Genomic DNA, 19630 nt, shown 5'->3' on the forward strand with positions numbered 1-19630 from the left:
GGCTGTTATTCTTGGTCTTTATTGGAAAAACAGAGTTCACTTGCCTAGCTGCTGTATTAATTTATGGGTTTTTCCTGTCCTCATCACTGTGATATCAGAGCACCTCATTAGGAAGTGAGTAGCTTACCAGGAGCTCCATGTAAAACTAGTGCCTGGCGGTGATCAATCTGCTACAGAGTTATAGAAACCACATGATCTCACCGTGTCACTTTGCTGTCACCACACTGTGCTACTGTACTTTGCCATTACCACTTGTCTTATTCGAGGGAAAGGCCCAGTTCAATCATGATGGAGCACTGACAGATTCAAAACAGTGTTGTCAATCCACAATTTTATTGTGTGCCTCATAACATCCGGAGTTCTCTGAGTCCCAGCTCCTGGAGCCATGTGATTATGCGGACATCTCAGCTTTCATTTAAACAGAAAAGGAAGTTCCCACCCTTATGGCTATAGAGGAAAAGCTTAAAAACATGAATACCAGCAGCTCAAAAGCCAGAAGACAAAAAAGACCCACTTTAAAAAAAAAATCTTCTTATTTAAGCCAATCTCACAACTGGGGGAGTGGAGGGGCCAGGGGATGGAGGGACAGACAACTTGCGATTTTTGAATGCTAGGGGTTTGACATTACTGAAATCATTACAGAAGATGTAATCCAGTAAAGGGAGAGGATGAAGGAATCACCAAGACTTTCTAGTTAGGAGATGGCTCATCCACCACAGAGAAGTTCAACGTATCAGTCCTTATCTTCAAGATGCTCAGCAGCCAGAGTCCAGCATATCTAATGCACAAAGATAAAGACCAGGGTTGACAGCTCTGCTCCTCTGATACAGTGGAACTCTCTGCTACATGGGGAAAGCTCATGGTGTGGAGAAAGCAAATAGGGAATAATTATTTACTCCTTCACATAACACAAGAACCAGGGGTCATCCCCCCAAAATTAGTAGGCAACATGTTTGAAATAAACATAAGGAAGTACTTCTTCACACAACACAGTCAACCTGTGGAACTTATTGCCAGGGGATGCTGTGAAGGCCAAAATTATAGATGGGTTCAAAAGAGAATTAGATACATTCATGGAGGATGGGTCTCTCAATAGCTATTAGCCAAGGTGGTCAGGGATGCAACCCCAAACCTCCAACTGCCAGAAGCTGGGACTGTACAACAGAGGATGGATCTCTCGATATTGCCCTGTTCTGTTCATTCCATCTGAAGCCCCTGACACCAGCCACAGGCAGAAGGCAGGATACTGGGTTAGATAGACCATTGGTCTGACTAAGTATAGCTGGTCTTATGTTCATCTGTGCAGGAGACTGAGTTGTCTTAGTGGCTGGTTCGAGACTATGGAATGAACTCGCTCAGAAAGTGCCATCACAAACCTCACCACCTTCCTCTCCAAATGCAAGATACACTTCTTCAACCTGTGTTCTCTGGCAAACACGGAGCAGTGTAGACATTTAAAACAAACACCACACACACACCCTGTCCAAAACACAACACTACATTGCACAGCATTTTCCTAAGGGGAATGGAGAGTCACATTTGATACATTACTTGTGCTGTTTAATGCACTTTGAGCAGTGCAGGGGGTAACATTCAAGAACTTCAGTGACTTAAGAGCCTAAGGTCATTTTCAAAGGCAACCTATGGCCAGATTTTCAAAGGTATTTAGGCACCAAGAGATGCAGATAGGTGCTTAATAGGCTTTTCAAAGGGGCAGGGAAACTAACATCTATATTTAGAGGCTTCAGAAAATTCCACTAGGCAACTATCTGCATCTCTAGGTGCCTAAAGGCCTTTAAGAATCTGGCCCTAGATCTGAAGACTGTTCTTTCTCTCTCTCTCCAGTTGGCTCATTGACTAGTCCCAATTCTGTTTCTTATCACTCTTTGGAGCACCAGTTCCTATGGTACCAAGGCAAGTTTGCCCATATGCCAATAAACCATCATGATGACTGGTAAATAAACTCTGTGTGTGTATGTGTGTGTGTGTTTGGCAGGAAGGGTTTTTGGTACTAGATATGAAGCAAGCAGTTTGAAATGCTTGAAGGAGGGGTCCTGTGCACCAAGATTTCTAGATTCTAATTTCATTGCATTGTTTTGGAGTGTTAAAAATGTCACTTTCTTTTCTTACCAAATGCTTTGGCCCAGCTGGTGAAAATCAGCACAGTCCCACTGATTTCAGCTGAGCGCCAGCAACTTACCCCAGCTGAGCATCCGTCCCTTTTTTAACCAAAAAAACAACAAACAACAATAAAAAATACAACACAAAATTCCCCCCATATGAGGCAATATATGGAATAGATCCTCAACTGGTGTAAATGGGCATAGCTCCACTGAAGTCAATGGGATGATGCTGATTTATTCCCAATGAAGTGATGGCCCCGATTGCTTAAACTGCTTGCTGCTCCTTGCTGGTTTAAGTTTTATAAATCAGGACATAAAAACACAGTTGCAATAAAAAAATACAAATTTTGCAAATTGGGGATTACTTCCAAACTGACAACACAGAGACATGGATCTTTGTTTGAACTCTGAGCAGAGCATTAAGAATTAATGTTCTTTTTCCCCCCCTAATATCTTAATTGGAATTTACACCATCAGTCTATATTCCAGAGTGGTTTGGGTTCTGTTAAACAGGCTACGTGTGTAGGGGAGAAAATATTCTCCAAGCTTGACCATATGGTGTCCATACATCTGCTGTGACAAGGCAGGGAGAGGCATTCAGCTCACTTCTGCTCTACAGTGGATTTGGGGCTTTGCAATGTACTAGAGACAGTTCTTTCTCCCAGCCCCTCTTCCCAGGTTAGAGGATAAAACACTTCAACTCATCAGGCCAGGCAATCTGTGGCAAACGGTTTAGAAAATTAAAATGCAAGGGAAATTGGAGTTGAACTGACAAGTAGTGTAGCTGAAGCAAAATAGTAAGATTAGAGTTAAAGGTAGGTTTTGGGGTGATGCAGAGACCCCTTATGTCATCGTAAAGCTAAAACATGCACTGAACTCACAGTTGGATTGAGTTCTCCAGTTTCAGACAAGCTACCACTGGTCAACAGTCTAGATCAGAGCTTCCCAACCAGGGCCACCCAGAGGATTCAGGGGGTCTGGGGCAAAGCAATTTCAGATGCTCCTTCCATAAAAAAAGTTGCAATACTATAGAGTATGATATTCTCATGGGGGCCCCTGTGAGACCCGGGGCCTGGGGGAAATTGTCCCACTTGCCCGCCCCCGACCCTGGGCAGCCCTGTTTTCAGCTAGAGGCCTGCTCAACCATAACCAGATAAATAAAGCTGGCTCAATATGCTGGATGGCTGGAATCCCCAGACAAGCATTTAGTGTCAGCAGGGTCTGCAGGAAACATTTATAAGCCCTGGTTTAATAGCAGTGTGCTCTAGAGGTTAGCACAGGGGATTGGGATTCAGGATTCCTGGCTTCTATATTATTGTCTCTCATAGCACTGTGTAACTTAACCACTGTGCCTCAGTTTGCGCATTTACAAATTCTCAAAGGAGAAACGTGGCTTAATGAATGAATGTTTGTAAAGTGCACTGACAGCCTCAGATGAACGGCAGTGAAGAATCCCCAAGCTCACAGTTCGATACAATATTCAGGAGTGCCACAGCCATGCCACTAAACAAACACATTAGAATAATTGGAGTCTGATTTCCCTGGTAGGGAAACTTCTTTTATTCCCACGTGCTATCTATAGGCTGGGTTATCTTTTGCATCAGAGAGGAAGTCCCCATGAGAAAATGAATGGGCAGAGCACCATGAAGCTGCCTGGATTTAGGATTTCTGGTGGAATAATACTAGGTTGAAGACTTTGTGTGGAGCCAACATGTGGTCAGCAGACTAGCAGAACAAGATGAACGTATGGAAATAAGCGATAATGGTAACAAAACTCTACAGTCTTTGGGGACAATTTGCAGCTGGAATAAAATCCAAACTTTGCATTTGGAGCTAATATTTTACATTTACCCAATGCCTTTGATCTCAAAAAATCCCCAAGGTCTTTACGAGTTGAACATAAGAATAACTTCATATGCATGTGCACACACACATGCAAAACTCACCTTCACTCTATGGTGAAAAGCATCAGCTGTTTAACAGCATCACTGTTGTGTAGTGATGTCATACACTGTTAAACAGCTGACATCTTTCATGCTTTAGGGCAGAAGTGAAGAACAGAACACTCCGTTGAAACTGCAGAGGGATTTTCATAGGATGCATGACAGACAGTCTGGATGTTTTAGAGGACAGAATATGATTAGAGCGAGTAATATTACCGATCCAACAGGTGGAAAATTAGCAAGGAGCAATGGGGAAGCTAACTCTATCTTTCTCTTGCAACCCAATTCTCACTGCCTCAAAAGAGGCACAGTCTAGCAGGAAATCCAGTCGGTACACAAAGCTGGTTTTTGCTGAGAGCTTGGTTATTTGAGCATAATTTTCTGGAAACCAGGAATTCGCAAAAGAGAAACAAAACAAGCAGGTCAGTGGGGTGCTTTCGAGCTACATTCAGAATCCTGGCGGGGTGCAAAGCACTCAGCCAAGTAGAGCAATTTGCTAAAAACTTGAGACCAATCAAATAAAAAGAGGGACTTTTCATCTGCTAACTACTACCTCCCCACACGCCCCTCCCAAAACTGCAAAGCAATCTCCATTCTTACAGTAGTTTCCAGGGCTGGAATTAAAACGCCTCTGGCAGATACAACACAGACAGAGAATATAGATTGGAAACAGCAGTATACATCAGCAATGTGAACGGCAACAAGGGGATGAAATCGGGGGGGGGGGAAGAGGGCTCTGTTCTAAAAACGGAAGCGGAACTATAGAAATATGCCTTCTCAAAATGACTCCATGGAAACAGAAGGTCTGGGTTTGCACTTTCCTTTTCTTTTGTCTCCTGTTATAAACTCTGTCCCCCGCCAGCTTGCATTTGCAGCACAGAAATCAGTCGTACCCATTAGTTTGTGCAGACCCATATGGGGCCGCTGGACTCTTAAATATGGAAACAGGTCCACAAGCAGCACTCAAGGAAGCTAAAAACCAGATTAGTGCCTTTTCCAGTAAAAAGCCTTCCACAGCCAAAGCAACATTTGTGCTTAACCATGCAGAAAAATCAGTCCTACAACCTGTACCTTTTAATAAAACTGTTCCTAAGAGTAAAAGTATTTGCTTACTCTTGCTCTTCCTGCCTTTAGCAAAGATGTATGCAGGGCTGGAAAAGATCTACAGATTTCTAAACTTGTCTTTGGAAAGTTTCTTTGCCAAGTTACACTTTCTCCGGAGCTCATTATTTTTTGGGTAGACCTAAGTGACTTCACTTTGAATTATTCCGAGTCCTTCACAGACACAGTTTCAAACTATGAAGTTTGTATTCTTCTCAGTATTAATCATAGCAACTTATGTTAATTTCAAATACAAAGCTCTGTTTCATTTCCAGAACCCCCACTGTTCCTTCAGTAACCACCCATAGGCTTTCGACAGCCCATTTCACATAGCCCAGAAGGGTTAGTTTCCATCAGGCCACAATGGTCGGAAGCTGGGAACTAGAACTTCTAGGTTTTGTTCCTGGCTCTTTTGCCGACTTGCTGCCTGATGCTGGGCAAGTCACTTACCATCAATTGTGAATTAGGCCCAGGGAAGTTAAGACTAACTACGCATTTTTGTTCTCGTTTACACGTCCGGGGAGTTACTCTGAATTTATACTGAGGTACATGAGAGCAGTATTTGGTCCACTAATTCCATGTAGAAGGAGTCTAAGTTGCTGTTCTTCTGACCCTGCACCCTCCAATATGTAATTTACACCAGTTTACAGTGACTGACTTACTTAGACATGAGTGAGGCTCTCTTCTAGTAATATGTAACTTACACGTCCATAAGAATCCATTCTCCTCTAGGTTGGTGTATCTCACATAGAGATGGGCCAGAATATGGAAGTGTTGCAAGAAATGCAACTAACAGGAGTCTGAAAGTTAAAATGCCCTGTGCTTTACTCTGATATTTAAGAAGCTGTAAATTAACGGGTTGGAAAAAAGCATACGTTACATAAATTTAGACTTCTTTTTATTCAGATTTACATGCTGGCAAGTGGAATAAAGTATTTCCGATACAGTTTTCTTTAACATACACCACCTTACAGATCTACTCTCAATTTAGCCACTGGACTCTGCCTCAGCTGTGCTGTCTGTAAAATGAACATAATGCCTCATAGGGATGTCTCAAAACTCGGCTTACTCACATTTCTGCCATACTTTGAGGTCATTGGATGAAGGTGCAATACAGTATGTTATTATTACTAAGCCAAAACCAAAATACATATAAATGAAGTCAAAAAGGGCGAAAATACATCAGTGCCCACTCACATGCCTCTAATCAGGGTATGGTGTCCACTCAATCCAAAGAAAGTTTCTCCTTTAATAATGCTGACTGGACATTGTTCAACAGGTTCATGGAATCTGAGTAGCTTACTTCCAAATAGTCCATAGAGATGCATTGGTCACAAAATGAAATTGTGGTCCTGCCTGTCATCATTTGAACTTCATGTGAATCAATTCTGAGGCAGTGTCCCCCTTATATACCTGTTTGGGTTTGCAAGGCAGACATCAAGGACAGCAATTAAGTCTCCTTAGTGGGTGTTTCTTTGGTGTAAATTCAATCACGGTCAAGTTTGCAGATAAAAAAGGCAGTTTGAGAGAGTTACCCGACAGAACTAACTGGCAAAGAGGGGCTGCAGATCAGAAGAGATGGTGGACAACACAGAGAGAAGGAAAGAAGCACAGCTACAGAATAAGGGACATAAACGACCCAACTCGTATTAAAGTGATTTGATTTTCCTTGTGTCTCCAGTTCTGCCATAATATTGCTTTTCCAAGTTCTGTTGCACTATGGTGGCCACAGAGAACATGTGTAACTGGGAGGGGAGTCTCCTTGATCTGTTGTAAGTAGTCCACAATAAAGAGCACATTGACTGTCATTGTTCCAGAGGAAAGTAATAAAACTTCCAACAATGTGCTATGGGGTTGGATTTCTTCCCCACCCAATTTTGAGGATTAATTTATCCCTCAAATGTAAGTGAGAATTACTGTAACCAAACATCTAAACGTGTTTAGGCTGAGAAACCACTGCACCTAGATACACAAGAGAAGCAGCATTCACGGGAAGGCCTTCAGACTCAGTGCTTCGCCCCGTTTCCCAGCACCACCTCTCTGAAAAGGATGCTTCCCTAGATGGCCAGATTGTTTTGAAAGAAGCAGACAATCTTTTGCAGTTTCTTCCATTCTAGTCTCTATGCATGAGAAGTCCTTTCAGAGCTGTCTACAAGACCACCACCTTTATTGCATTAAAATCTCTCCTCAAATTCACCATTGAGACACCTACAATAAATTTGCTAACTAATATCAACAAAGCAGAGGGACAGCTAAGAGTAGTTCACTGTTGCCAGCTCTCATGATATGATGAGGCTTGTGATATTTGGTATTTCTCTTAAAAACCCAGCTCCTGGAATCATGTTATCTAAAAAAATCCAAAACACCCACAGGTTTTCTTTGTTTTAAGTATGTTTCTAGCCTTCTGGTTGCAGGAAAAAGCTTATAAGCAGGAAGACAATGTGACCTAAAGGCTTAGAAACCATAAGAGAAATAAAATGAGCCTCCTCTTCCCCCCATAATGTCATAATTTTCAGGGCAGGTTCATGATTTTTGAATGCTCAGAGTCAACAATACTGATGAGGATGTGTAAAAACAAAATGGAGCTTTCAAAATCTGATCGATAACCATGAACACATTTAACACACGTTGGATCCCTTATGCATACTTGGGGGTCTGATTCCATTTTCTATATTCTAAGATTTTCACTGCACCTTTTTCCTCAGTGACACTGATTTAAATCCAGAGTGACTCCACGCTAGCCAAATGCAATCCATTAGAATTACAGTCGTGGAAAGGAGAGCGTAATTTGACTAATAGCATCTCTTCACTTTCAATTTTGCTTTTTATCACAGTAAACACTTAACAGTTATGTTTTTAAAAATAGTTTTGTAATTATGCTAAAGCTTGCAGTTAGGGAGAAAAGCCACTGATGTGATTAGCAGATAATATTCATTCATATTTAAACAAAATGTTCATTTTGCACAAAGGTGAGGTTGTGATCACACACAGCCTATAAGAAATCAAGCCAAGTTCATCCCTCCATGGAGTTACCCAATCAAAGAATATGTCTTGTAATTTGATCTATTTCATAGAACGTAGGCTCTTATGAAAATAAAGCACCATGTTCTCAAGTGAAAGGATTTATACTGGGGTCACAAAGCCAGCATGCAATTATCCAGTGTCCCATTCCATAAGCCAAACATTCCACTGTCCTGTCTTTTAAGTTTACTTTGTAGAGGGAACTTTGTCTATAGAGGCAAACGGAGTGGTGTTCTTCTTTCTTTATGACTTAGCTGTAACTAGAGAACACAATTGGCACACTTGAGCATTGGACTGGAAAATGACAAAGCGTTCAAAAGATATGAATGGCTGAGATAGCAATCGGTTGGAAGGCAGGAGGATATTTTAAGTAACAGTTGTGGTTATTTGCACTGCAGTTTGTAATTTTGCTTTGCTTTAACCACATAATTATTCCAGCTCTGCAGATTACACATTGGGATGATGCTTCCCTCAGACCTCACCATAAACATACACTGCTCTCAGCTATGCGAAATATTACTGCTTCCCTTCCAGTTCCCAGGGGCTTATAACTTCCTCTTAATAGGTGCTGAGGGAGTGAGCCGGCAACCTTCCTTTGAGACAACCCCTCATTTTTTTAAAGAATTCATGGTTTACTTGGCTTGCATTCCATCCCAGCTGAAAACTCCTCTGTCCTTGGTACTAACATTTTAAATTTGCAGGAATATGCACATTTTACCAACACATGAGACCACAGAAATAATTCCTAGAAGTCTGTCTCCTCCAATGCTAGATAGCTGCTTGGCCTAATTCTGTCAGAAATAATGGATCAAGAACTTGCTTCTTCGGAAACCAGCAGTGGAGTAGTAGATCCTTCCTTAAACCCTCTATTTTATGAACAAAAAATATTGTTGAGAGGCGGAGATGGGGTGGAGTCAACTCCAGAGAGTGCAACCCCCCTGCCCCCCTCCACTGACAGATCAAATCCACAAGCCACAAGGGAAATGGGTGCAGAGCACTTGAAACAAGAAGTAGATCTTTCCTCCTTAACTCAGCCTGAAATGCTCCTTGGTACTTTGATGTAAAGCATAAGCTTTTATCGTGTAGGGGAACAGAAAATCTAGACACACAGGCAGCTCTGAGCAAATGGTGCATTGAATCGATGACTGCACTTGTGCAAGAAGTCTGCACAAACCGAGACACCTTGTACATTGTTCGGAATGTAACAAACTGAGGCTCTGCTGAGCTGAAGAGAGATCTGAGAATCCTCCAAGAATACCCTGACCCATTCTCTCAAGCATATTCACTTGGGATCTATCCACACCAGAGCCATGTCTGACTGCAACTTGAGCTGAGGAACCCAAGGAGCAGGGCCAATTTTATGCTAGCAGATCTCCACTGAAGTCAACACACTTACATCAACAGAGAATTTGGCCTGCAATGTCTAAGCTCATCTGATTGCAGTGAGGAAAACCGATCCCTTTAATTGCATGCAGAAATTAAACGAATGTCAAACAATGACGTTGGTGAAACACAGGTGTAATACGTTCTATCCACTGGAAAGCATTCGACAGACCCAGTTCTCCTCTCAGTCGTACCTGTTTTACATTGGTGTAATTCCATGAGAGGTTACTCCTGACTTACATGGATGCAAGTCAGATCAGAATCAGGTCAACCCATGTAGCTGCATCTAGAGCAAGCTGAAGTTTCTTTACAATGCAACTAGCTCGGTGCGTTATGCATTAGGTCCCACTCAACTTTCCAACTCTGTGTGCAATACTAACAGTTAACAGGATAAGCTCTGTCCATCTATAAAGCAACTGAAGATAAATTAGATACTTCAGGCCTGATTTTCATTTACACTAAGCCCTTTGCACCCAGCTGGCAGTGTACGGGGACTTTAAAGTTTACACCAATTGCAAGTTATATTTACACCCAATGCAAGACTCCTTCATACTTTCAGAATAGTGTAAGGCGGCCTTAGAGTAATTGAGAATCAGAGCCTGCCCCTTTAAAACAACATTATTAATTTGGAGCCAGATTGTAAACCCCTTACTCACGATGGGGGGAGGGATAGCTTAGTGGCTTGAGCATTGGCCTGCTAAACCCAGGGTTGTGAGCTCAATCCTTGAGGGGGCCACTTAGGGATCTAGGGCAAAAATTGGTCCTGCTAGTGAAGGCAGGGGGCTGGACTTGATGACTTTGGAGGTCCCTTCCAGTTCTAGGAGATTGGTATATCTCCAATTATCACCTAACAATAAGCCATTACTCCGAGTAGTGCCAAGGAGGGTATCTGTCTAAGTAATTGATCACCAATGTGAGTAAAGGGTTCATAATTTGCTCTTAAGGGATCCCAAACCAATAAATCACCTGTATAAACTGACTTCCCCAAAATGCCTATGGCAGTACCATATCCAAGCTGATATAACCAGGAAAAAAAGACTAGTAGAACAGCAAACTAGCTACAGAAGTGTGACCAGACCAGAGTGAGAGAGACCAGGCAAGAGGAAATCCATTTCTCTCCCATTTTGGCATGTTGCACTCTTTGGATCTTGTACTCTTTATACCAGACTTGGCAGTGCAGTAATTGGGTTATCATTGGGTCACTGTGACTGTGAGCCCATGGGGGAATGAAAAGGTGATCATTTTCCTGGAAAGCAATCTGGTGTAGTGATGCTCAAGTACCACAGCACCTTAGAGATACCAATAACCATAATGACATGTGTGTGTGTGTGCGTGTAAGTAAAAGCAACCCCAAAGGCCTAAGGATTGAGAGGCCTGAGCGTCAAAGTGAAAAACATTACACCCATTCTAAGACTATTTTACACAGTAATGTCAAGAGGCGTAAGGGTAAATAAGAAGCAGGCCCACAGAGTTAAACTTTAAGATTAACTCCCCAGTTCAGCTTCATTTTAAGCCTGTGTTTCAATTGTTCCAATGAATCAGGACTGATTAGAACATGTGTTTTGCTGAATCAGGGCCATTACACCAGCAATTTTCAAAGGAAAATAAATGAGTTCATCATCCCTCCGTGGGCCATCTTGAAAACCTCCGTCTAAAACTATAGCTAATTCATCTCTTGCTAGAGCTACAGCTCAGCAAGGGGAGGGACAAGATATCTAAGCTAAACCCTAACAGATTTTTTTCATTTCTAAGATTTGATTTTTTGTTTGCGTCTGTATTAAAACTAATTCGTCTCCGTCACCATGTTCTTCTTAGTCAATTGCAAAAACGAATAGGTTTTCTAGCCATGAAACAATATCATTTTTGTTAGGGGGTTGGAAACCAAACAGCTATATGAATTGAAGAAAGCTTCCTTTCTGCTCCTCATGCAGTTCTGGTTAAAAGGAAAGCATTTTCTGTGTGAGTAATCTTTATAAGTAGGCACCAGAGCTCCCCTATTGCTGAGGAAGAATGGCTTATACGTGATAGATGACTGAATGCAAACTTGGCAAGGATACCCTCCATTTTCTGAAGAATACAAATGCCACAGGCTATTTGCAGACAGGGATTTTCTGGTTAGAAATTCTTAAAACTTGGCAACCGCAAAGATTAGTTTAATTGAAACGACAGTGGCAACACCATCAAGGATGTGAATTTGAGGATATTTCTAATGTCTGAGTCAACTCGGAATGAATTTGTCTTTTGAATCCAACTTACAAATAACCCTTTTATATATATGGGGGAGGGTGGTAGATGGGACATCATTTCCATTGGCTCCATAGCCCAAGGAGCAATATCTTACTTGTGTTTTATCATGGACAGTTTGTGAGCTATGTCCTCAGCTGGTGTAAGATGGCCTAGTTCTTCTGAAGTCAATGCAGCTACATTGATTTAAACCAGCTGAGGATATGGCCCTATATTGCTGTGTGTATTAGCAATGGGATTTGGGATGTGTGAATGACACAAAGAGGAATCCTAAGATTATTTTTTCTCATCCAAGTATGATAAACGATGTATAATCCAAATCACATTTACATTGTAACAGCTTTTCCTACTAACGCTAGGAAAAGACCATAGGTAAAGGATTTTTCTGCACAGCACTATGGGCTTCATAATATTCCTTTCTTATGCATCCAACCATCCTGTTAGGCCCACAGAATACTCTTAGTCTCAAAGAATCCCTTCCCACTCCTACCCCAACCATTTTGTGCAGCTTAATTCCATCACACTTTGGGGGATTTTATTTACTGGAAAAATGCCCAGTTGTTAACTTTCCCCATGTGCGGAAGGCATTTAACATCAACTTGGATTGGCTGGAGTGGGGAACGCACAAGTAGATGACACACCATCGACAGGGATGGTTAAGCTCTACAACCCCACAGCTCAGTGGAAACTGAAAGAGATCGACAACGTATCTGAGAATTGTTCATTTTGCTTCTTTCTGGCATTTTGCGTCTTCAAAGAACTGTCATTTCGCTTCTTTTCTTTGAATCCTGCAAAAAGCTTTTAAAGCCATCAGTAACGATGTTTCGGTCTTGTCTGTTTGTAAGATTCTAGGGACAGGGACTGTCTCTAAATGTGTATACAATACTGTGCACAAAGAGACCCCAAACTAATGTAGTCATAACAACAGCAGCTTGTTAAGAGGGCCGATCCAAAATCCACTGAAGGCAATGGTCATAGGTGCTGGAACTAGGGGTGCTGCAGCACCCCCAGACTTGAAGTAGTAACAACAACCCAAATACCTGGTTTCTTCTTTCAGCACTCGCATTATAAAAATTGTTCCAGCATCACTGGTCATGGTAGCTGATTTCAACGGGCTTTGGATCAGGCCATTGGAAGTCTTTCCATTCATAGATCTCAAAGCACTTCACCAATGAGAGTAAATCTCATAGCTCAATATTGACCTGCAACTGTCCCCTTTTCTTCCATTCCTTGGTCCAGGGGCTCAAGTGTATTTTCAGGCACAAATCTGGGACCAAACTTTATTGGTCCTAAAACGATTTGTATTGTCTACCGTAATATTTCTAACCCTGGAAGATCATGTGAGTCTGGTCCATAAAATCATGTCTTTCTGATTCCCATCTTTGTTAGCTTCCCCCCTTCAGTTGTAACATGCTTTCTGTGATCATACTGCAGCTATTATCTGGAAAACTGCTAGGCTTAGGTATTAGTGCTTTATGATATTTTCAGGCTTATATAGTTTATAAATTATTGTTTTTTGTGAAAGTCTCAGTTCCTGACATAGTGCTGCTTGGAAAAAAAAAATCAATCAAACAAAAAGAGACTATATAAGAATTTAAGTTAGGTAGCAAGGTGAGGGGCAAACAAATGGTAAATTAGAACATATTTTTACAAACCAATATCTTACAGGCTGCCAGAATTCAAAACAAATGCTTTCTGCCATTGGAAAGATGACATTCCTAACTTTCCAGTAGTATAAATCATACATTTCTAACCCTGGAGGTTTATGAGATATTGGACCTTAAAACTGTCAGTGGCCCTTTACTTAGCAGTGCCTTTATGGAATGTATCCAGGGCTGCATATATCAAGTCCCAGTTCTCAGACTGGAGTAATTTTCAACCTCCCTGCGTCTCTTAGGTTTAATTATGTGTTGAGCTTGTAAGGTAGACAAATGGCTAGTTGGTAACTATGCAGAGACCACCCAATTATTTTTCGTTTGTGTTCAAGTTCAAATCTGAACCCAGATCTTATGCAGTAAGAGGTTTATTACACTCTAATTAAAGTTAACTCACTATGTCATCTTAGCAGCTCTGCAAGGGTGAGGTAATGTAATGTTAGGTACACAGATTACTGGCAATAAATTCACATTCGCCATTGTCAATTCATGCAATCCAACATACCAAATGATTAATAATTAGCATTTGCCATTGTGCCTTTGCATCCAAAATGCCTTACATGTCAAAGTCATACAAGCCCAGGCAAACATGAGATGAGATGTGTAATATCAGAAGAGTAGCAAAGAGCTGTAAGTGGGTGGCCGTTACTTCACATGATGATATCCCTTGAGGCTATGAAGCTGCTAAGCTTTAGACTCGCAATCACCACAGTATTTTAAATCCATTTTCAGTTCTGTATTTCGACAGCAGAGAAGGGAGGAGCGTATGGAACCTACCCAAAGAACTATAGACTCTGCAGCTATCTACTCTGGTCTTGCTTATCCCTAAGTGACAGAATATCTTTAATCAAGAGAGCTTTGACCGTCTTGGTAAAGCATCCCAGAACATCTGCACCTCTGAAAGAGCCCTTTAGTTTATTATAGGGATTTTATAAATGGCAGGTTTAGGATGAATAAGCCACCCCTATCTAACGTCAAACACCTTTCGAAATTCCAGGCTGATAACATGATAGTTAAGTATAACTTCAATTATTTTGTGGGAGGGAGAGGGCAGTCTCTCCTGAGTATGATAGGGCTAGCAAAAGAAGGGATTTCCCTACAAAAGTTATGCACTCTGGCCAGAGTTACAGTAACTTTGGGAAGTGTTTCTGAGTCAAATTTTATGGGGCACCCAGCAGCACTAATTCAACGGAAAGACCGAGGTTTTTTCAGATCTCAGTTTATTGGGGCAGGTTCAGCAATATGTCCTGTCTGACACCTCTTGCTATATGACACCATCTTTGCTGTCAGACAAGACTCAGTGTTCTAATCTGCAAGATACATGCTTTTTTGTGGATCATAGGGCTCTTCCAATGGCATGGACAGCATCAATACAGTAACTAGAAAAGCCTCTTCTCTGGGATGAAAGGAGACATGGGATGACATTAATGAAGAGAAAATCTGGCACATGAATATTAATTTGCTGCAGACAATGAATGCAATGGGGCCAGTGAGGGTGTGGGCAGGATGGAGTCTTTTGACTAGTCCCTTCTTACTCTGCTGTTTTACAGCTGCTAATCCCCATGTTCATTTCAGAAGCAAGCTCTTTGCTGGGCTGATACTGGAGAGGGGGACCAGCTGCAGCATGAGGCTGACTATGAACTCCCTGATAACTGATGTGAAAACCCAGTGAGGTTACTGGTTCAGCTTGATTTTAACTGAGCATGTTAATTTGATTTAAAAAAACCCTGATTTTTAAGATTTAGTGCTTAGAAATGTGAAACGAAAAGACACAAAATAGAAAACTCTCGTTCCATATCTAGCTTTCTCTTCAGTTCCCTGTTATAAAAGAGTTAATACTTGCTAAGTCATCAAAGAGTACATACCATTTGCTCTGGTTTTAAACCATTTCAAGGCACATACAGGCACTCTGATATATGTTAGATAGAGCATGTTTCTTTTTTTTTTACTAATTTAATGTGTGTAGTTATATGTTTTCCTCTCGGCTACTTTATTCCAGCATAAGGAGGGGAAGTTTGAAAATGAACATTCACTAAAGGAAGACAGTTGCTAAAATGAACTGGTGGAAAAAAATCAGACTTTCTGCCCTATTCACTGAATAACTGCAGTATACTGGCTTTTGTTCCAGCTTCCGGATAAATGAAGAGTTGGTAAAGAATACCTTTCTCGTGCCTCTACACTATGTGTGTGCCTGCTGTACACTGGAGACGTGTTGTGGTTTTCCATTTACGCCAGACAGCATAAACGTAACATTTTATTTGCCCAGTGCAATGAAAGTTTTGTCAGAATGAAAATACTAGTCAAACCCCAGTTCTTCCCATTAACCAGATATTAAGTTGTAAAACACAAAGGGAGAACACTTAGAAATGATGTAACCACAGAAAGTTCTGAAGTAGGACTTAACCCTTAAACAAAGCCAAGGATTACAATCTTCTCTATCAGCTGAAGCAATTTAAGCCAACTGGATCACTAGTAATGCCAAAAATTGTAATGCACAGGGAAGTAATTGGTTAAGCATGAGAAAGTAACTCTGGTTAGTACAGAAAGTGGCTCGTTTTTACCTATCATGATGGCAGAATTTCAACCCTCTGCCCTGGAGTCCCCTTGTCCTTCCATTTTAAATACTTAGTAATAAAATACTAGCTGTGGCTGCCTTTGTCGTTTGTTCCCCAATACAGAGTTGGATGTCACTGTACTTGTGGAAGAAACTGGAGCCCGGAGGGAGGGAGGCGGGGGAGAAAAAAAAACTTTAGCGCAAGGTAAGTGGCCAATTAAAAATGAAAACCTTCCAACTCTTTTCAGTTCATACCTAGTGATGACAATTATTTGAAGTGCCTAAGAATTAGAAGTGCGTTTGATCTGATAGCAGGGACACATTCTTTAGTTACTTGAGTAGCAAAGTGAACCTCAAGAATTCCACTCCAACTGGACATTCATTTTATACCCACCTTGTCATCCAAATTTTGTCTGCATTTCCCCAGACCTAGAGCTCAGCAATCCCAGCACTCACTCATTCATTCACTGGTTCATTCATTTGTTCAGGCCAATGCCACTGAGACACTCATCTGATTATATCAGACATCAGAAAATAAAAACAGCCTGAACGCATGCACACTTCATAAAAAACTGTTCCCAGATGAAATCCTCTGGCAGTTCAGACTGAATAAAAGCAATGACTGTAAAGTTCACTAGGGCACATTCTATTATTGCAAGCTAAAAAAAAAAAAAAAAGAAAAAGCTCCTGAGGGTTTTTGTTATTGTAGTTTTGGGTTGGTTTTTTTTTAGATTTAGCAATTTGTGCTAAAGTAGACTTACCTTACCAGCTCTGATATGAATTAGATCCCACCACGAGCAGCCTCCACGAAATAAATAGGATATAAAAGTCAGCAACCGCCTTTCCACTTTGTGGCTGTCCTGTCAAAACTGAGAAAAAAAGTTGTCTTGTATTACAGTCTGTGTGTGTTTGAGAAAGAGAGAGTGAGAGATGTTTGACAGTAAGGCAAACTGTGGTCAGAGGAGCCAGCTTCTGCCTGGTTTTTATAGCTGAGCTAGAAGCCCTGATCCTTGTCTCATTCCACTGTAATGGGATGCCTCAAGGCAAGCTTTCCACTTTTTTTTTTCCACTTGGCTTATTAAAGGAACAGCCTCCCGAGTCCCTTTGGAGCGTGGGTTAGCTTGTGAAACTGAAACACCCCCCCCCCACACACACACACAAAGGTATTTGCATGCAGTTTATGGCTAAAGAAGGAAACCCCCTGCTCCATGAGAGAAAAAAAAAAGTCAGCTCAAGGCAAGTGACTCAGAGAATATTTTCCTTACAGCATCAGCAAAGTATATTATCAGAGTTTTTAGTCTTTCCCCCTGTTATTAATGCTGTGAAACAAAATCCAGTAAGAACAGGAGGCTGGCAAGCAGGATTCCAGGTCCAAAGATGCTTCTCAAACATCGCAGCCTCCTCAGCTGGTGTAAATCAGCCAAACTTCACTTGGTTTATGCCAGTTTACACCAGATGAGGTGGAGGCCCATGTAATTGCAATCTTGCATTCTCATTAGGGAATGTCTCTGAGCTGCTGCAAACGCAAAAGCTGTGTGGAGGTGGGGGAAAGAAGGGGAGCAAGGTCTGGGCTGAGCTCCATCCTGATGCCTTGAAAAGGAAAGAGAAAAGAGAAGCCTCATCTTTCTTCTCGGGATCTGATAAAAGGGGATTATGTGGCTGGGGTGCGTGTGTGTTTGGAGAGATAATCTGTTCTCTTTTGCGATGCATGTGTTTCATCCAACTGAGGACAAAGCCCCCTCACCCCATCCCCTTTCCTCACCCAAAGCTATCAATAATTCACAGACCACACCCTTTAGTATATTTCAAGGTCATCTTTTTGTTATCTCTATTCTTCCCTGGAACGTCAGGTTTGTGACTGAGAGTTAAAGGTGTCCTGGCTTCAGTGGATGGGTAACCTGGATGTTCTTCCTAATGGGCAGTATAAACTAGCCCATTCAGCCCACCCCACTTACTTACCTTTTAAAAAACTTTCAGAGTTTCAGCTCTGCCTTCACCTAGCTACTGTCCTGACCACACATCTCTGATGTTCTTCCAGTCAGCAAGCACTGCCATCTGATGCACTCCCTTTGATCTGATCCAAAGCCCACCAGAGTCAGTGCAAACACCCGGTTTGGCTTGAACAAGCGAAGAATCAAGCTCCTAAAAAGCAGTGGGATCCTTTTGAGCTACAATCCAAGGGCACCACCTGGACCCTGGCTGGAATTAAAATTGGTTGACTGGCTCCTTCCAGCTACTTCACCCCTTTGACTGCATCTCCTGTCAGCTGGCTTTTCCTAGGAACTCAGGATTTGCCACACAGGATCAGACCACTTGTCCATCAAATCCAGTATGCTCCCTCCAGCAGCAACCAATCCTTGCCGTGTTAAGGGAATTACATTACAGGGAATATCCTGCCCACCCTTACATATCCAAGAGAGACAAAATAGATATGATCAACTCTGATCTGCTGCACATAGAGAAAGGAAATAATTTCTGACCTGGGGGAGTCCTGTTAAACCTTGAATCCTGCGACATAATAATTACCTCAGATATAAATGGTCAGAAGATTACCCAGTCTTTTTAAAAAATGATATTTCACTCTATTGTTTGACCCTTTCCTGGACAAACTAGAGAGGCTGACTCAAGAGCTGGTCAGAAAGAGATGGAAAATTTAATATTTTATTGGCTACATCCTCCCATTTTTAAAATAAATGGAAGTGTCAAAATCCAGATAATTCCACCCACCTCCACAATCAGTCCAAAAAAAAAGGGGGGGGGGGAAGAAATCACAAGCCTGCTGAAAATTTTCCTCAATTAGCCTCCCACTCAATTTCAAAATTTTCAACAAATTTTCAAATTTTGAATTTTTTTTGACCAGATCTAGTGTTTGCATCTCTGCATACTCCAATTCAGGAAAGAATCCCTATTCAGGAAGCATTGATGCACAGGCTTAAAGTTAAACATGATATATAGGCTTCACAGAATAAGGATATATTCAAACAAAGTGAACAGGAGTACTTGTGGCACAAAGTGTTTCCTGAATGCGGGCCTATCACTGCTCTTTAAGAATTTCCATGTTATGAGTTGACTCATCTGTTCTTTATATTCTGGTTATTTCAAATATCCCCCCAATTTGTTTACAGTGGTGTTGATAATCCTACATTAGCAGAGGCATCTATTTTCCCAGACAGCTCAGGACCAGAAGCCATATTAAATAAAGCTGGTGAAGCATCCAAATTTTGATCTTCTGTGAAAAAGCGGGATGAATTTTTTCACAGTTTTTTTAGGAAAAGGGGGAACAAGAAGTTTGTCCTGTTTTTCAATTAGTTATAGAGCTTGTCAAGAGGAGGGGGAGAAGGATTTCTCCCTCCCTCCACCCATTGCAATTTGTGACAAATCCTATGTTTCAATTGTTTGCAGCCAGTTCTGTTTCCAAGAAGTTGTGTCCCCTGTCCTGGCAGTTGAAGCTAGACAAATTCAGACTGGAAATAAGACACACATTTTTAACAGTCAGAGTAATTAACCATTGGAAAAAAAATTCCCAGGTGAATTTTCCATCATTGATAGTTTTTAAAATCATGATTGGATGCTCTTCTAAAAGGTCTGCTAGGATGAGCTAAAAGA

General features: G+C 41.5%; 1 protein-coding gene across 4 annotated transcripts in view; it reads right to left on the reverse strand.

The window, feature by feature from the left end:
* Positions 1–17039, reverse strand: part of TNC (tenascin C) — a 94697-nt gene extending 77658 nt beyond the window's left edge. The window contains exon 1 of one of the 4 annotated variants that reach the window (XM_030535649.1): positions 16786–17039. The gene's annotated coding sequence lies outside the window, so the exon portion shown is untranslated. The remainder of the gene's footprint in view (positions 1–16785) is intronic. The other 3 variants (XM_030535647.1, XM_030535646.1, XM_030535648.1) reach the window with 3 other exon arrangements.
* Positions 17040–19630: the final 2591 nt, after the last annotated feature.

Source organism: Gopherus evgoodei, chromosome 16, assembly GCF_007399415.2.
Source record: "Gopherus evgoodei ecotype Sinaloan lineage chromosome 16, rGopEvg1_v1.p, whole genome shotgun sequence".
Classification (NCBI taxonomy): domain Eukaryota; kingdom Metazoa; phylum Chordata; order Testudines; family Testudinidae; genus Gopherus; species Gopherus evgoodei.